Below are 18,552 nucleotides of genomic sequence, written 5' to 3' on the forward strand. Positions count from 1 at the left end.
ATGGCTTCATATGTATTAAGAGTTTGAAATGTATTCATATGTATTTACAGCTTGAAAATGTATCAATAGTCATGGCTGATTAGAAGCCTCACCAAAATTTTCTTTAATAACCAACTCAGAACCTTAACATGTAAAATTTCACTGTTCTACTAAAAGAAGAAAAATCCAATTATGATATTTGAAATGCCAACTATTAGAAATTAAGAAGAGAGTTAATAACACAGTATGCTGCTCTCTCCCTCAATAAAGCAGTTATAAAAATAAACCCATATGTCCATCCTCTGAGATTAAGATAAATTGTAGAAACATAGAATGTTGGAGTTAGAAAGGTTCTTAGAAACCATCTGGTCAAATATTCTCATTAACAGTTATGAGAATCAAGCTTCAGAAACATTAAAAGATTTGTTTAGGTCGATGGCAGTAATTGGCAGGTCCACCCTGAAAGATCTCTCTGCATTCCACTTCTTTTTCTGCATTCCTTCTCAAAGTCAGAACAGAACCACTTCCTCAAGGTTTTCTTACTCTTCTACAAGGGCAGTTACATTACTGACACTGATTTAAGCTATTTAAAACTATTTACAGTAGCAAATTTAAAAAAGTAAAAAAATAGCAAAATAAACAAGTGAGCTATCAAACTAAAAAGCTTCTTCACAGCAAAGGAACCAACAAAATAAAAAGGCAACCTACTGAGTGGGAGAAAATATTTGCAAATCATATATATGATAAGGGATTGATATCCAAAATATATAAAGAACTCATATAACTCAGTAACAAAAGAACAAGCTATCTGACTTAAAAATGGGCAGAGAATATTAGTAGACATTTTCCCTAAAAAGACATACAAGTGGCACACAGGTACATGAAATGTGCTCAACATCACTACTCATCAGAAAATGCATACCAAAATCACAATGCATATTATTCAGCCATAAAAAAAAAATGGCATCTTGCCATATGCAACAACATTGGATAGGGCTAGAGAGTGTAATGCTAAGTGAAATAAGTCAGAGAAACACAAATACCATATGATTTCACTTATATGTGGAATTTAAGAAACAAAACAAATGAACAAAGGAAAAGAGAGATAAACCTGTCTCTTAACTATAAGGTAACAGATGGTTATCAGAGGGGAGGTGGGTGGAGGATGGGTGACATTGGTAAAGAGAATTAAAAGTACACTTATCTTGATGAGCACTGAGTAATATATAGACTTGGTGAATCACTATATTGTACACCTGAAACTAATGCTGTATGTTAACAATACTGGAATTTAAAATAAAAAATGAAAAACTAATAAACAAAACCACACATAGATATCACATCACACTTGTTAACATGGCTATTATCAGACAGATAAGAATTAACAAGTATTGGCAAGGATGAGAAGGAAAGGAAACCTTGTACACTGTTGATGGAAATGTAAACTGATGCAGTCACTATGGAAAACAGTATGGAGGTTCCTATAAAAATTAAATATAGAACTGTATGATCCAGCAATCCCACCTCTGAGTATTTATTTGAAGAAAACAAAAACACTACCTCGAAAAGATCTTTTTTGCACTGCAGCATTATTTATAATAGCCAAGATACGGAAGCAATCTAAGTGTCCACTACAGATGAATGGATAAAGAAAATGTGATATATTCATAGATGTATATGATACAGGTATAGATATGGATGACATAAATATATGGAGATGATAGAGATAGAGATACAGATGGAAAATTATTATCATACACACAATGGAATACTATTCAGCCATAGGAAAAAAATCTTTCCATTTACATCAACATAGATGGATTTTGAGGGCTTTATGCTAAGTGAAGTAAGTCAGAGAACAACAAATACCATATGACCTCGCTTACATGTGGAATCAAAACAAAACAAAACAAACACCAAGCTCATAGTACAGAGAACAGATTACTGGTTGCCAGAGGCAGAAGTGAAGGATGGAGTAGATGAAACATGTGAAGGTAGTCAAAAGGTACAAACTTCCAGTTTTAAAATAAGTAAGTAAGTCATGGGGATGTAATACACTGTACGGTGACTATAGTTAATAATATGTATTGCATATTTGAAAGTTGCCAAGACAGATCTTTTTTTTTTTTTTATTTTTTTTTTTTAAATTAGGCTCCAGGCCCAACGTGGAGCTTGAAATCATGGTCCTGAGATCAAGAGTCACACACTCTACTGACTGAGCCAGTCAGGTGCCCTGCAAGACAGTAGATCTTAAAAATTCTTGTCCTATACCATATCAAATTCTATAACTATGTATGATGATGGCTCTTAAACAAACTTAATGTAGTGATCGTTTCACAGTACACACAATTATCCAATCATTATGTTGTACACCTGAAACTAATATAATGTTGTACGTCACTTACACCTCACTTTAAAAAAAAAAAAAAAAAAAAAAAAGAGCCAGGAGAATGCTTTGCCCCAAAAGTTGGGCTTTTCCCTTTGAGAAAATGTTTTTTTCTGCCTGATAAAGTATTTGCTTTCTCAAGTTTTATCCATCACTAATGACATGGTTTGCTGACAGGATGATGGAATAGCCTAGATTGTTTAGGATGTAATATACTCTGTGTAAGTAATTCTTCAACAGTAAGGAAAATTGAGGGCCCCTGGGTGGCTCAGTCGGTTAAGCATCCAACCCTTGATTTTGGCTCATGTCATGATCTCAAGGTTCATGAGTTCAGCCCACGTCAGGCTCTGTGCTGACAGTGGGGAGGCTGCTTGGGATTCTCTGTCTCCCTCTGTTTCTGCCATTCTCCTGTTTGGTCTCTTTCTTTCTCTTTCTCAAAATAAATAAATCCGCATTAAAAAAAAAAAGGAAAACTGGGTTTTTAGAAAACATGTACATACAGCCTTTAAAGCAAATGCACAATTTTTACTAAGTGTTGTTTTTTTTTTTCTGAAGTTATCTCTGTGATAATTCAGCATTTATTATGGACATATATTCAAAGCACATATTTCAAATGTATAATTCAAAATATATATTTGATACCTTTTGAAATATAAAGATATACATATAATTTGAAGTAAGAACTAAATGACTACTTGATTTATTTATAATTCAAGGTTGAAATAAATCTTAAAAATTTGTTATGCATGTGCCCTGATTATAGTTTTGGAATTCTCTTTGCATCTAGTACATTACAAATGATACCATTTCTTTATATATTTACCATTTTCTACGTGTAGAATATCTTTTAAACTTACTATTAATCTTATTGTGTTTTGTCTTAGAACATTAACAAAAGTATTAGTTCATGTTGAAATGCATTTTTTTTCTTCTAGTTGTAGATAAATAGATTCAGGGTCAGCCACCTAAAAAGGGTAATGTGGAAACATACTCCCAAAGATATTTGTAGTGGATAAAAGTAGTACTGTTTTCTATCAATTGACACAAACCTCTAAGTGATTTATTTGTTAGAACTACATATTCTCTGAACAGTCAAATAATATGGGGGTTGGAAGACATAATTAATGTCTTCAAGAAATTTTAGCAAGATAACACAAATACATCCTAACCTTTAGTTCCAGAAACTTCAAAAAGGATTTAAAACACTGTAAAAAAAAAAAAAAAAAAAAAAAAAAAAAAAACAAAAAACAGCTATATATCATGAAATTCAAGAAATGTATAGATAAAAACACTTGATCCTTCTAAGAATGTATCATCCTAACTGTACTTCATTCACATTTTCTGTCATTCTATTTGCTTTTTTTCTTCCTTCTTTATGCTGCTTTTCCTGTTCAGCGTAATTTAGAACCATTTTGTTGCCATGTTTTCCATAGTTCTTGCTTTTCTCATGTTTTAGTCTTTAGAATATGTGGCTGATAGTTTCCACTCTTCCTGACTGCCTACCCCCAACCTCATACCTGGCCATCTTTTCTGGCCTTACCCTTCTTCCCTAGGCCAGAACTTCCCTCACACCACAAATAAATTTCCTTCATGTTCTCGTGTCTTTTGGGTCTATCACTAGTAGCTGAAATAAAGCCAGTAACAGTTGTTTACATCCTCTAACTCAGTATTTATTAGCCACAAATCTTAGAAATGGAAGGGTGGTGAAGAGTTCTCTGAAGATGTTCAAATACTACGTAGTAAACATGGAATACAATCTGAGACTCAGAATGAGTGCAGGGGATTTCCCAAAACATATGAACTTCAAAATATCAATGATTTCCCCTAGGAGATTTAGAGCCCAGGATTTTCTCATTCTTGACAAGAAATGATGAAGGAAATAAATAAGAGGTAAACATTTGACCTGCATATTAAATAAGAATTTACTACCTCAAAGAGCTGCCTTTGGCTCTGATATTTCAATATTGTTCAAGAAGGTAGCTAGTCTCAGTTTTAGAAATGTAAATCTGAAAATTACCAGCAATTTTATTCCTAGATATAAAAATGTGGATAAGTTAATATATGCCAAAGCAACCAATCACTCAAAATCTCTCTCTCTCTCTCTCTCTCTCTCTCTCATTCTCTCCTTCACACACACACACACACACACACACACACACACACACACAATACCAAGGCAAAAGGTAACTGAATACACTGTCATCTATCCTTGGCCTACAGTTGCTATGACACACCACAGTGGGTCTCTTTCCTTTGAAGTCTATAGTAGCATAATGAAAGCCCTGCTTAAAATTGAGAAATACATTTTCATACTGTATGACTTTATTTTACATTTCCTCTGATACAAATAGAAAAGACATCTCATATTCAGCCTGCTATGCTAGACTGAACCACAGATAAGCAATTACCTTTAGAAGGTGTCTACATGATAATTTTGGAAAACAAAGAATTATCTATATATATGTTTCCTATTTCTTGACTTTGTTTTAACATCTAGGAACCACTGGGTAACTTCCCTGGTGACACTGGGCAAAGTTGGGTGCTGAGATAGGAAACTCCAGGTAAACTTTTATTGATATATAATACCATAACTAAGAAGCCCTCCAGGGACTTCTCCATCTTCCTTCCAAAACCCTCAAGATAACAGAGTTTTAGCCCCACAGAGTTGGCCTGAGAACCACAAAGCTAGCAGGGTGCTATGATCTGGGTTCCTCCATCCCCCATGCCCATCTGGATTTTATTTTTCATTTTTATCAGACAATAATAAGTTCCACTGTCTTTTTAAATTAGTCCTGTCTCTGTCAATATTAATCAGCAGGAATCTCACTTTGGTTCTTATAACTGGTTTACCTCTCATCTTTCCTCTTAATCACTTTGTGTTTTTTTGTTTTTGTTTTTTAGGTTTTGATTCCAAAAGCAACTCAAACCAGAGTCTAATTTGACAATATTAAGCATTTTGGTACTCTAAGTGTTTTAAATGTTTGTTTTATTTCTGAGAGAGAGAGAGAGCAACAGAGAGAGTACAAGCAAGGAGGGGCAGAAGGAGAGGGGGAAAAAGGGAATCTGAGGTGGGCTCTGAGCTGACAGCAGAGAACCCAATATGGGGCTCAAACTCGCAAATCACAAGATCATGACCTGAGCTGAAGTCAGACCCTTAACTAACTGAGTCACCCAGGCAACCTACTCTAAGTGTTTTAAAACATACCATCAGGCAGGACTTTCCACATTCGGTTTTTGTCTTCACTGTGAGTGATACAGATCTTAATTAAGGAACTTAAGGAAAATATCACCCTGCATTGACAGCCCCATTTACAGCACTGGGTTGTCCACACTCTATCAGTGGATTGCTATCCTGGCACCACTGTCATTGTATGCCATCACAAAACTGTGCTGGAACCTTGCAGGTCTACCATGGAGTCTCATCCTCATGGTTCTGTCTGGACTCCAGACTCATGGGAATCCAGGGTCTTCTTGATTCCACCTTTGTCCATCTATATTTTATTTTCAAAGTAGTGTCTAAATTATTATTTCAAACCAAGTTACTCCTCCCAGGAAAACCTTTAATGGCATCTCATATCATGCAGGCTTACACCATCTGGACCCTGGTATCTCTCTGTCCTCAACTCCTATTACTCTCCTTCACTCATTCCTTTCCCGGCACGCTGGATTCCTTGCTATTTCTTAAACATGCATTACAAACTCTTAATTGCCTTTTTTTCTCCAAACTTCTCTCCATTTGCCTTTCTCCTATCCACTTCTTCCTCTTTTATTCCACAACAACCTCCTTCCCTAATCATGGTCCCCTCTAGATTCCCAGCTAAGGTCTCCTCATTACTCCACTCTCCCCTTTGAGGCAAGTGTCTAACCCCTACTCTCAGCTCCAGCCTCCATGGGGCCTTTCTTTAATTGTGTACTTCACAGACAATACTTTAATCGTGTAGGGCATTTACCCTTTATTTGATTTCTCCAATTTGAATACCTACTGAGAACACCTGTTCCACCAAACAACAGATATTTCTAAGAGATCAAACTTTGTGGAGAGCAAGAGTCAAACAGAAGGGGCTGAGAAAAAGAAAGTTATAATTTGGTATTTTTCTCTTTTAACGTATCTAAAATACTGGTCTTAGTACTTAACACTAAGCCCTCCCAGGATGCTCTGCCCTTCACTCCTTGCTACATGGAACAGCATTCCTATGAGCTCAAGCCTCGGCTTCTCTAAGTAACAACATTGAGGCCCTACAGAAACATGTATCAACATGTGTTGCCCATTTTCTTAATGTCTTAAAAAAGGGGAAATGTATCTAAAAGACATGAAGGCTTGCATGTTTTGCTGCAATATGGGTTGAAGAAGGACACTCCTTCCTAGTATGGAAACACTAGGAACAATGGAAGCGCTTAGGGAAGAGAAAGAACAAATTAATGATATTGTCAATTCATCCTTTCGAATGACTGCAATATTTTCTTGCATTCAGTATTGTTTTCCAGTCATACAGAGTATCCATTTCTCTTCTCTTTTCTTGTTCTAATTATATGTTTCAGAGATCCCTACAGTAATCACAATAGTTCCACATGGTAACAGCAATATTTTGCAATATTAATTCATATTAATCTCAAATATGTATATATAAAGATCTAGATATTCATGAAGTGTGATATGAAATCTTTATGGAAGCAATTAAATGGATAGTAAACAGTATAACATATAAAGCTATTTAATGATTGGGATACACTTTTGTTTAATTTTTTTAAGTGTTTATTTATTTTTGAGAGAGAAAGAGAGAGAGAGAGACAGAGTACAGACAGAGAGGGAGACAACAAATCTGAAGCAGCTCCAGGCTCTGCACTGTCTCATGAACCACGAGAGCACGACCTGAGCTGAAGTTGGACACTGAGCCACCCAGGTGCCGGGAGACACTTTTAAAATTTCAGTTTTATCTAAGTAATTTTAGTGTTGATATGCATTAATTATAATTTGTGCTTTTTGAAAGTTATATTGAAAGAAAAATCTTTTAGAAAGCAAATGAAAAATTTTTTTTTTTAATTTTACATTTTCTTGAGTATACATATTTGATATATGTTTATTCAAGTACAATAAAATTAGTTTGTTTTTCCCTTTTGATTATCGTTTTATATTTTTTCACAAATATGTACTCACATACCCATAATACTGAACTAGCCTAAATTTTGCACATTTGAATATAATTCTATTTTATATACCAATCCTTTAAATCTTTCTGTCAATAGAACAGAAATTATGTAAAAAAAAATTTAATCTAATTAGTAATTTTACTGAAATGAAATAAAAATATTATGGGACTAATATAATAATATGTATGAATCACATCTGTCTACAGGCTTATCAGTGAAAATCCTAGAGAAATGTACAATGATAAGCAAATCCAGCCATCTTTAATATATTGCCAAGCTTAAATCATACAAAATATATAGCTTTATTTTAAAAATCTTGTTTTAGGGGGCCTGCGTGGCTCAGTCAGATGAGTGCCCAACTCTTGACTTTGACTCAGATCATGATCCCAAGGTCATGGGGTCAGGCCCCAAGTAGGGCTCTGTGCTGAGCATGGAGCCTGCTTAGGATTCTCTCTCTCTCTCTCTCTCTCTCTCTCTCTCTCTCTCTCTCTCTTTCTCTCTTGCTCTCACTCTCTCTGCCCCTCTCCCCTGCTTGTGCTTACTCTCTCTCTAAAATTACAAAAAAAAGTAAAATACTTGTATTAAATATTTTAAAAATTTCTTATGTAAATCTATTTATGTGTGCACATATGTATGTGTTTAGGAGTATAGGTATATGTGTGAAGGTAGAGGTATAGAACACAATTTACTTAAGAGCTAATTAACTTGGTTTATAACATTTATATATTTACATATTTAGACAAATGGAAGAAGGAAGCCTCCATTTATACTTTTTCTAGGTCTATTCAAATATTAAGAGTGAGTTTGTCTCCTTCCCACTGTGAAAGATATTATCATTAAGTTTGACTAAGCCTAAAATAATTTTTAAAAGTATAAAAAGACATACTATATAGAAGGAAAAAAATTGCATAATAGCAGCATCATGAAGCAAAAATGTCCATTCTGACAACTTTATCTTATATTAGAGAAATTAAGTCATTAGATAAGGCAATCTCCAAAAAGATCAATCCTTAACCACACTCAACATGATATAATTGTGAAGATCTGTTGACTATAATAGATGAATTAAATATTAACATATTAACACTATTTACCTCAAACCTGTGTTAATGCAGTGAGTGTATTCTTTACATGAATGAATTTCCCCTATCCTTTGGTTCAGCATACCCAAAGATAGGTAATCCACGGTGCTTTCATGATCTTTATTTAAACTGCACCTTTATATCAGTGACCTGGAATTAAAATGGAAATCTATTCTCTTGCTGTCTCTTCAGATTACAAACCTAGGCTATTTCATACATCCAAAGACAAATAAGGCAGATATAGAGTCGTCCTCAATACCTCTGTCTTCCTTACCTATGCCCTCCAAATTCAGAAACCAAGTCAAGTTACTATTTGCTAAAACTCTTTAATTTAGATCCTATAATAAAATTATCATTCCTGTTTACTGATCTATTGGAATAATCTCCTATCTTACCCACTCTTTGTAGATTTGTCTCCCTGAACTATTCATCATCCATCCTCCTTTTGTTGTGGTTTTAAGAGTATGGTTCCCATATCAGCAGCACAGCTTAACTCAGGAATTTGTTGGAAATGCAAATTCTTGGGTTCCACTCCAGTCCTACTGAGTCAGAAGCTCTGGGGGCGGGGCCGAGCCATCTGTGTTTCAACAAGCCCTTCAAGTGATTATCATGCAGGCTAAAACTTGAAAACCAAGGTTCAAAAAGTGGTATTTTTAAACGGCAAAAACAATCATGTCAGGTGCCTGCCTGAAACTCCTGTAATGATTCCCTACCATATACAGCATAAAGTCCAAGCTCTTAGGAAAATGTATAATGCCCTTTCTGTTCTGTTTTTTCAGCCCTTTTCTTTCCATTTCCTCCCTCCCACCCAGTGTTTTAGTCATATGAACATTTTAAAATAGTCTAAACACACACCCTGATTTTTATGCTTTTTCCTAGTGCACCTCTTCCCACACACAATTTATCCACCTGGAGGAGTTCTATTCATCTTTCCAGATCCAGCTCAAATGTCCCCTTTTGTAGAATGATGTCTGAGGGCTAATTTCAATAATTCAGTTACAGTCTATTCCAAGTTTCCCTGGCCCACCTACATAATTTCCCTGAATTAACATTTTTAGACATCAACCTCCTAAGAACGAAATGAAGTATGTTTACTGGGTGCAAGGAGGTATAGATAGAGATAAAAATGCTTCTTATGCTACCATCCATTCTCCTACCCCTGGTTCCAAGGTAAAAGATTGCCATCTACCTCTAGGAATATCTGTGGCTCCTTGAGGATACTAATGGCTTCTCCCAGTCATTGGCTCAATGGTTTAGCAGTGAACCTACCCCTATATTTGCAGAATCCAAGATAAGAGTACAAATGGGGGCCAACATACAACATGTCTAAATATTTGTTATAGGTAAAACTAAGAACTTCAATAAAATACATTCCATCATTATGGTACCTTTAAATTTTTAATTTCTTAATGATAAATCAAAACCAATGATTTTTTAGATGACTGAAAGCTGGAAAAACATCAAAGACACTAAATTTAATATTACATATGTCTATCTGGGTGACCTCTTAATGAGCTGGCAATGTTTATATGAGTAATAAAATAAAACAAGCAATTCATAAGCTTCTATATGCATCCCTTAAAATTTATATTTCTTGTCTTTATTTTATCAAAATTATTATGTTGTTATAATTGAGGGTTTTTTTTTAATTAATTTGTATATTGTTTACAGTGATGACAGTGATTAAAATGTCTTAAAATAAGGGGCGCCTGGGTGGCTCAGTCGGTTGAGCGTCCGACTTCGGCTCAGGTCACAATCTCGCGGTCCGTGAGTTCGAGCCCCACATCGGGCTCTGGGCTGATGGCTCGGAGCCTGTTGCCTGCTTCTGATTCTGTGTCTCCCTCTCTCTCTGCCCCTCCCCCGTTCATGCTCTGTCTCTCTCTGTCTCAAAAATAAATAAACGTTAAAAAAAAATTTAAGTGTCTCCCTCTCTCTCTGCCCCTCCCCCGTTCATGCTCTGTCTCTCTCTGTCTCAAAAATAAATAAACGTTAAAAAAAAATTAAAAAAAAAAAATAAAATGTCTTAAAATAAAATGAAATTTTATTTCAATGGTAGAAAGTATATTTTATCAATATTAAAATAATTTAACACCAAAAGAAAATTATTTTGTTTCAAAATTCTTTTTTCTTCAGTATTCAAAATTATTCAAGTTATAAAGTAACAAGTATATAATAAATATCAAATTTTAATTTCAGAATGTCTTATTGAAGCTGATATTTTCTCATTTTTTTTTAAGTTTCATTTAACATTGCTTACCATCTACTTGCTAATATAAAGAATTGACAGCACAGTTCACACATGTTTTCTCTAGTTCTATATATATACAAATTCAAGAGAAATATGACCAGTTTAATAATACAATATAGACCACAGTCACTATGTGAAAATATCATAACAACTCATATGTACTTTCAAATCCACCAATGAAACATGGGAAGAAACAAGAAAATTGATGCTCAGCTCTACTCAGGAAAATGATTCTTGGCTATGTGAGGATTTAGAACATTTATCCCAATAGGAAGAATTTCAAAAGTTAATTTATTAGGGCACCTGGGTGGCTCAGTCAATTGAGCTTCCAACTTCAGTTCAGGTCGTGATCTCATGGTGCATGAGTTCAAGCCCCACATTGGCTTGCTGCTGTCAGCACAGAGCCACTTAGGATCCTGTCTCCCTCTCTCTCTGCTCCTCCCCCTTCTCTCTTTCTCTTTCTCAAAAAAATAAATCAATAAATGTTTAAAAAAATGAGAAGTTAATTTATTTATTGTTTTTCTTACACTGTTCAAATTCCCCTTTTTGTCACTCCATACTTCAAAGCAAAATGTTGGTCTCCAACAGATGCCAAAAGCAGCTAACTCTGAACTTTTCATGGCCTTTGAGCTCTGTTGTCTCCTGCTTCTCTGATGTAGGAAGTGATGTGGAGTACATTTTCTTGGAGCCTGAATCATATGTTGATTATGAGAGTGGATATTTAGGGGTAGAGGTTGCACTAATCCAGTTATGAAGTCCAGATGCATATAAGTGATAGACTCATTTATATTTGTGTGTTTGTGATATGTGGGCCCACTAATGCATGGGGCACAGGAAAGAGACTCTCCTTGAGTCTGAGGGTGATACTATTTCCTTGGGTCTAAGTCAAGTGTTTGGTGTCCTCATCCTAGCCAGAATCAGAGAAGTAGGTTTGAGGTTTAAGGTGTTATCCTAAGGAAATAATCCCAGTAATCAAGGAGTTAAATTTTTTATACATTTGCAATGCCTCACTCAACTTCACTCCATCAGAGAGAAAAAAAAAAAAAAGTTTTATCTTCTACTTGCCATCCTCTCACCCCACCCCCATCCCAAAAGACTTATATCAAAAGAGGAAGTCTCATTTTTAGCTTAATTCTCTTCTAAGTGGACATTGATAAGAAATATCTGGTTATATTCTAAGAGATTTATATTTAATGTTTTATGTTTAATATATTCAATAAATATGTTCATGATGAATAAAACAAGCATATTTTTATGATTGAGTTCCTTGGTACAAGTATCACTTGATTCTTTGTGTTTGAGCCAAGACATATTCACTGAGCATCAACATTACATTACTTTGGTATCTGTGTGGCCCTAGATGTGAAGAGAAGAAAAATAGAAATTTTCAGGGGAATATTTTCACACACAGGCAGTGTGATGGCTAATTTCATATATCAACTTGCCTATGCCATTTTGCCCAGTTGCTTGGTCAAACAATCATCTAGATGTTGCTGTGAAAGTATTTTTTCTGCAGGTGTGACTAATATTAACAATCAGTTGACTTTAAATAAAGGAGCTGTGCTCAATAATGTGAGTAGGCGCATCCCATCATTTGGAGACCTTATGAGCATAAAACAGGTTTCCTGGAAAAGAAGCAATCCTGCCTGATTCCACCCAGCCAGCCTCCCCTACAAAATTCAGGGTTAAGACTGCAACGTCAACCCTTGTCTGGATTTATAATCAGTGTGCCCTATAGATATTACAGACTTGCCATCCCCTAGAACTGCATAAGCAAATTCCTTGTAGAGAACCCTGACTGATACAAGCAGATGTTTCCATCTTGTTTTATCCCAATCCCCAAAGTGAGATAATCACCAAGACAATGTAAACATAATATGTACTATATGTCTTCTCCCTGTACCTTCCCATAGTGCATTGTACAAACCCTGTTTAGATTTATGGCATATTATTGTAATAACAGATTTAAAAGTCTGACTTCTATTCTAGACTGCGAGTACCTAATGCACAGAGGCTGTTATTCATTATTATATTCCCTGAGGCTAGAAATTGCCAGCCACTTAATAAATGCTCAATAAATGCCTGCCAAATGTTAGAGGAGCAAAATTAACACATTAGCTAGATGGGCACACATGTGATAGAAGATAGGGATAAAGGTTGGTGGAAGAGCAAGGAGCAAGAAAGAAAGAATGGGAAGGAAAGATACAATCTCCCTGGAGCTAAGACGCCACATGAGATGGTACTCATCCAGCCTTCCCGAGCTCCCAGCACAGCCTTAATCACCTCTCTCACAGCGATTTTGATAGCTCTGGCTAAGGAACTTGGTACCTGCAAGCAATTAACTTTAATAAGCCAGCAGGTGATTTCCTTAAAAGAATGCTGACGAGTCCATTTGCTGACAGCAGCTCTAGATTCTCTGGTTACTCAGCCATGGCTTCTACCTCTGCCCTTATGAACCCAGTTGCAGTTGTGAGTAATGACTGAAAAGGTAGCCAGAGTGTGATTTTTTTTAACAGTGAAACTAGTAATCAGCTTTATGGCATGATCATATATTATAAATAGTACCAAAAAGTCTTTTCAAGTTATGAATAACAGCAAAAGCCAACAAAGTGGTGACAGCTCACATTGGCACAGCACTTTATAGTTTCCATAAATGTTTATTAATAATAATGGAGTAATATGAAAGTGCTTTTGCCTGTATTAACCTGTGTGTGTGTGTGTGTGTGTACATATATGTACATACATAGTTGTTATTCTCTGTACCTGTCATTCCCTTACCTAAGGCAGAATCCTGGGAATGATTCTCAATGCCTTTTTCCCCATGAATCAATACTCCCTAAAGGTTGCAATTTGCCTTATTGTACTATTTTATTTACTTATTTTATTTAAGTTTGTTTATTTATTTTTGAGAGACAGAGAGACAGACAGAGAGAGAGGATCCCAAGCAGGCTCCACACTGTCAGTGCAGAGTCCATCACAGGGCTCAAACTCATGAACTGAGAGATCATGACCTTAGCTGAAATCAAAAGACCTTTAACCAAATGAGTCACCCAGGTGCCCCTACTTGTTTATTTAAAATTTTATGTTTATTTATTTTTGAGAGAGAGAGACAGAGCATGCAGGGGTGGGGTACAGAGAGAAAGAGAGAGAGAGAGAGAGAGAGAGAGAGAGAGAGAGAGAATCCGAACCAGGCTCCAGGCTCTGAGCTGTCAGCACAAAGCCCACGGCTAGCTCGAACCCACAAACTGTGAGATCATGACCTGAGTTGAAGTCGGATGCTTAAGCCACTGGGTCCCCAGGTGTCCACTTCTTGTTTATTTTAAATGCAGTGTCAGTCTAATGGATCTCCCTGGTGTTGGTTTCAGGCATCACCTATTCTACATGACTAGTTGTGTCCTCTTTCCAAAATGCAAATATTATTCCATTTTCATGTTCAAAATTTTCAATAGTTCCCCATTGCTCATTGAACATAGTGGATTCAATTCTTACTCAGAGTTAAGTTTTAAAGAAAAAATGTAAAAATCACATTTTACTCAAAATTAACACTGAATATGCCTTAAGTGGCCCTATAAGTACAGTATATCCCCCATTATACATAAAGCCTCTATAATAATATAGGTGTTTGTGTGCACAGAAATTTATAGTCTGTAATAAAGAGAATGTAATCTTCACGAGGGCAGAGATTTTCATTTGTTTTGTTCACTGGGGCATCCGGAGAGCCTTAAATAGGGCTTGTCATATAGTGAGTGATCAATAAATACTTGTTGAATGAATAGGGAAAATCATTTAAAATATTATTTAAATTATTCTGTCTCTCCATCTCTCAGGTAACACATGTACCAGTGAAGTAACATAAATTAAGCCTGTGGAAGGTATTACATCACTAAATTTACATTTCTTTATACTACATACAGCCTTTCATGATATGTGCTATCAGTCCTGCTCAGGATTTAATGCTTCAGTATACCAAATCAGTCAGTGTTCTCTAAGTATGCTGTGCTCTCACCTACATCTATCACCTAAATTCTCACTTTCATCTCTCAAGCCAATTTAAATGTCCTGTACTCTCAAAAAACTTTACTTTCATTAAATATTTAAAATGAATTGCACTTTCACTATTTTCTTATGGGTCTTTTTGATCACATTCTAGGGTTTTTGAGTGTAAAAATCTACTTATCTTTATTAGTTATTTCCATAGCACAGTGCCTGGCATATTGATAGGTATATATGGAATGTCAGTCTTATATCAAGTGTATATCCACCTGTCTCTTGATCTCTTTATCTGCTGTACTTCGTCTGATCCCTTACTCATGCTGAATGTTCCTTCTAATTCTATTATGGTCAAGTATGTTACCTTACGTAGGTCGTATAGCTTTCTGACCCTGAGTTATCATCTGATAATGCCTGTATTGCTCTTTAGAAGCAAAACATATACTCAAAGTATTTAATAAAAAAATTAATGAGCAAATAATCTTAGTATCAAAGTCAGATTGCAGTAAGCACTTTTTGGTCTACTGTTCATGCCACTGTGTAGCAGCTTCAGCACATGGGACATCCATAGCACCACCTCAGGAAAATGTCAACTTTCAGAAACATTGCAAAGAGACCAGGGTGATGAGCAATTAGATGATCTTGAAGAATATCTGTAGAAGCAGAGCCTGGTGATACTCATATGAGATTTATGGGCAAGAAACTGATGTGAAGAGGTCAGATGCACATATTTTGAATCTTGTTTCCTGTGCAAATGTGTGCCTTCCAGGGGGCTTCTTGAGGTGAGTGGAAGGGGGTGGTGTTGCTATGGGACAGTGGGGGTGTGTTCTTTGGCCTCACCATAGCAGATGAGCACTAGTGTAATTAGATAGTAATCTTTAGATGCTTGCATTTCAACTCACTTCCAGGTAGGAATGTGAGTACAGGCATTTAGAAAGCTGTTTCATGGTGAGGGCCAAAAGAACAGGTGAAAGCAGAGGGTGGAAGACAAAGGAATCGTTTCCTGGTGGTTAAGTAGTTGCAAACATACATGCGTACATATAAGTACGCATACATATAGATAAAAACAAAAAGCTCAATGAAGAACACTCCTTCCCAAGCATTCATTAAGCGTGTACTCTGATTTAGGAAGGGTCATCATGTTAGTAAATGCACTGGAAAGACCTCTCTCCTCATCCCACCTTCAATTAAAAAGAAGGAGAGAGGGGCGCCTGGGTGGCTCAGTCGGTTAAGCGTCCGACTTCCGCTCAGGTCACGATCTCACTGTTCGTGAGTTGGAGCCCCGCGTCGGGCTCTGTGCTGACCGCTCAGAGCCTGGAGCCCGTTTCAGATTCTGTGTCTCCCTCTCTCTCTGACCCTCCCCCGTTCATGCTCTGTCTCTCCCTGTCTCATAAATAAAAAAAAATAAAAAGAAAAAAAAGAAAAAGAAAAAGGAGGAGAGAGTAAGAGGGAAAAATGAACTTCTCTCTCTCTCACTCCCAAAAATAAATAAACATTAAAAAATGAGCTCCTCACTATTAGGATTTCTTGGCAATGGAGATAAGTTGAGGGGCTCTTCTGGAAGTGAGAAGGTAGTCATCTCTTATGTCTCGCTCCCTCTCTTCCTCCTGCCACTCATTCGCTATATTTGGTTGGCTCCCACAGCCTGCAGTGTAAACTGTTGGAAAGCAAAGCAAAACTTGAGCTTTGGAAGAACAGGGACCTGCCATCCTTCCACCGGCAGTACGATGGCAGGACTGCGGCTGTGTAGACTGGGCTGGCCTCATAGGCACAAGTGTGCTTCGGGCTGCCTTTAGCATAATGTGGCCCTCCAATCCTTCATGTGACTAAGGAAAACTGAAGGAAGAGAGGCAAAGATCTTCTCTAGACAAGTCTGATATCCCAGATTCTCAGTGTGGGGTTGACCAGAACTTACGTTAAATGGCTTGCTTACTCCAGCACCCACCTAACTGGGCTAATTTGAGGAAGTGAAAATTAGCCTGGTCCAGGCCCATGGAGATTTTTATTTAACTGGTCTGAGTCCCACAGACTTTTTTAACTGCTCCCAGGTTAGTCAAATGTACAAACAGGATAAAAAAACACTGGATTTTGGAGCCAGCATGACAGCTGGAATATTTTAGGCATCTGGCCTCCCAAAAGAGTCAGACTATTAGCTTTCCTGGTGGAAAGAAAGCTCAGTGGGTGACATGCATTTTCTAGAAGATGATTTACATACTTGGTTTATGGGGGGGGGCAATCTGATTACAAAATGTGATAAATCTCTAGAGCAAAGGTTTTTAAGATATGCACCCCAGAGGTTGTGTAAGATGACCCATGAAGATATGGAAGAAAATAACTGTATTTATTTATATTTTCTTCTCATTAATGTTTTCCTTCTGTGTATGCTTTAAAATATGCATGATTTTTTAGCATAATAGTATATATACAATTTATAAATTAAAAAAACAAATATTAGGGGGATATCCTTAACAATAGTTTATTGATAGGCACAAAAGATTTAAAATGTTTATAAACCAGTGTTCTAACAAGAGACCCTGATTCCTTATTGCATGTTCTGCTGAGAAAGCTGCGATAATTGGTCAAGTTCACAGAGGAACTAGAGGTTCCCACCAGACAGGTGCCTGGTAAAACTAATTAGTATCCTGGATTGCCATATATTCAAACCAAACAAAAACAAAACAAACAAACAAAAAAAATCCAGAAGAGGGCATTTCCCTCTGCTGGGGTATGATGGTGAGACCATGAAAACAGAAGGTGGAAACAGCAAGAGGGCCTCTTCATCACTATTGCTAACAATGATAGCAACAAAAGAAATACTACTATTTATTGAATCCCTGGTAAGGATTGCGTGAGCTAATCCTTTTCTGGCATTACCATTAATCCTCACAATGAAGAGAAAAGCTCCAAGACAATATATGTTGCGATAGGGATACCTGACTCCAAAGCCAGTATTCTTGACACTATGTCATGCTGTCTCAAGAGAACAGATCACGACTGACACTGAGAAACAGTGAGAGCCAGACACATATTAGAATACTTCAGGACATTATAATCCAACCAGGTTATATTTATCAGTTATTTTTTTCTTTTAATTAAAATCCTAAACTATGGCCAATGTCTTTGTAAGTAGGGAATTGGTGCTGGCTTCTTAGGCCATCAAATAGAGAGACTACATTTACCTTAACTTTAAGTAAGACATCCAAGTTAAGAGAAGTGTGGCACCTACTAGGATACTCAGACCCTGTAGCCAAATGTAATTTTTTTCCATTACAAAGAAAAGCCGGGTTTATCAATACCCTCTCCTAAACATGTACACATCTTTAACACTTTCAAGTGCACTCACCACTTGGGTTCACCCTTTCCAGGGACCCTCCATCCAAGCTTGTCGTTCTAAAGGCTCTGATAGCAATGGCAAACTTCTAAGGGCACTTCTCTAGGACTATCTTCACTTTAAGCCTTTACTCATAAGCACAACTGTGAACTTGAAAGGAATTTTAAGTGTCAGCCGAGTAATAAGGGTCATATCTGTACTGAGAGAAAAGTGTAGCTGTTGAACAGATACAGACTTGGCATCAATGTCCCTGTTCAGGTTCGAGGGCTGTGGGACCCGACCAAGGTCAATGTCCCTTCTGTCCAATTATGGTGTAAGAATGGGTGGTTTCTGAAGTCTTTTCTGCTCTAACATTCTAGGTCCTTAGCCACTCCCTTTGATTTTCACA

At 36.6% G+C, this 18,552-nt stretch overlaps 1 protein-coding gene across 6 annotated transcripts in view; it reads right to left on the bottom strand.

The window, feature by feature from the left end:
• CTNNA3 (catenin alpha 3) overlaps positions 1 to 18,552 on the bottom strand; it is a 1,696,848-nt gene that overhangs the window by 768,876 nt on the left and 909,420 nt on the right. The window contains exon 1 of one of the 6 annotated variants that reach the window (XM_042908365.1): positions 18,177 to 18,214. The exons of the other annotated variants lie outside the window; for them this stretch is intronic. The gene's annotated coding sequence lies outside the window, so the exon portion shown is untranslated. Of the gene's footprint in view, positions 1 to 18,176; positions 18,215 to 18,552 lie in introns of those variants that run through there. 6 annotated transcript variants of the gene reach the window in all.

The sequence above is a fragment of the Panthera leo genome, chromosome D2 (assembly GCF_018350215.1).
Source record: "Panthera leo isolate Ple1 chromosome D2, P.leo_Ple1_pat1.1, whole genome shotgun sequence".
In the NCBI taxonomy this organism is placed as follows: domain Eukaryota; kingdom Metazoa; phylum Chordata; class Mammalia; order Carnivora; family Felidae; genus Panthera; species Panthera leo.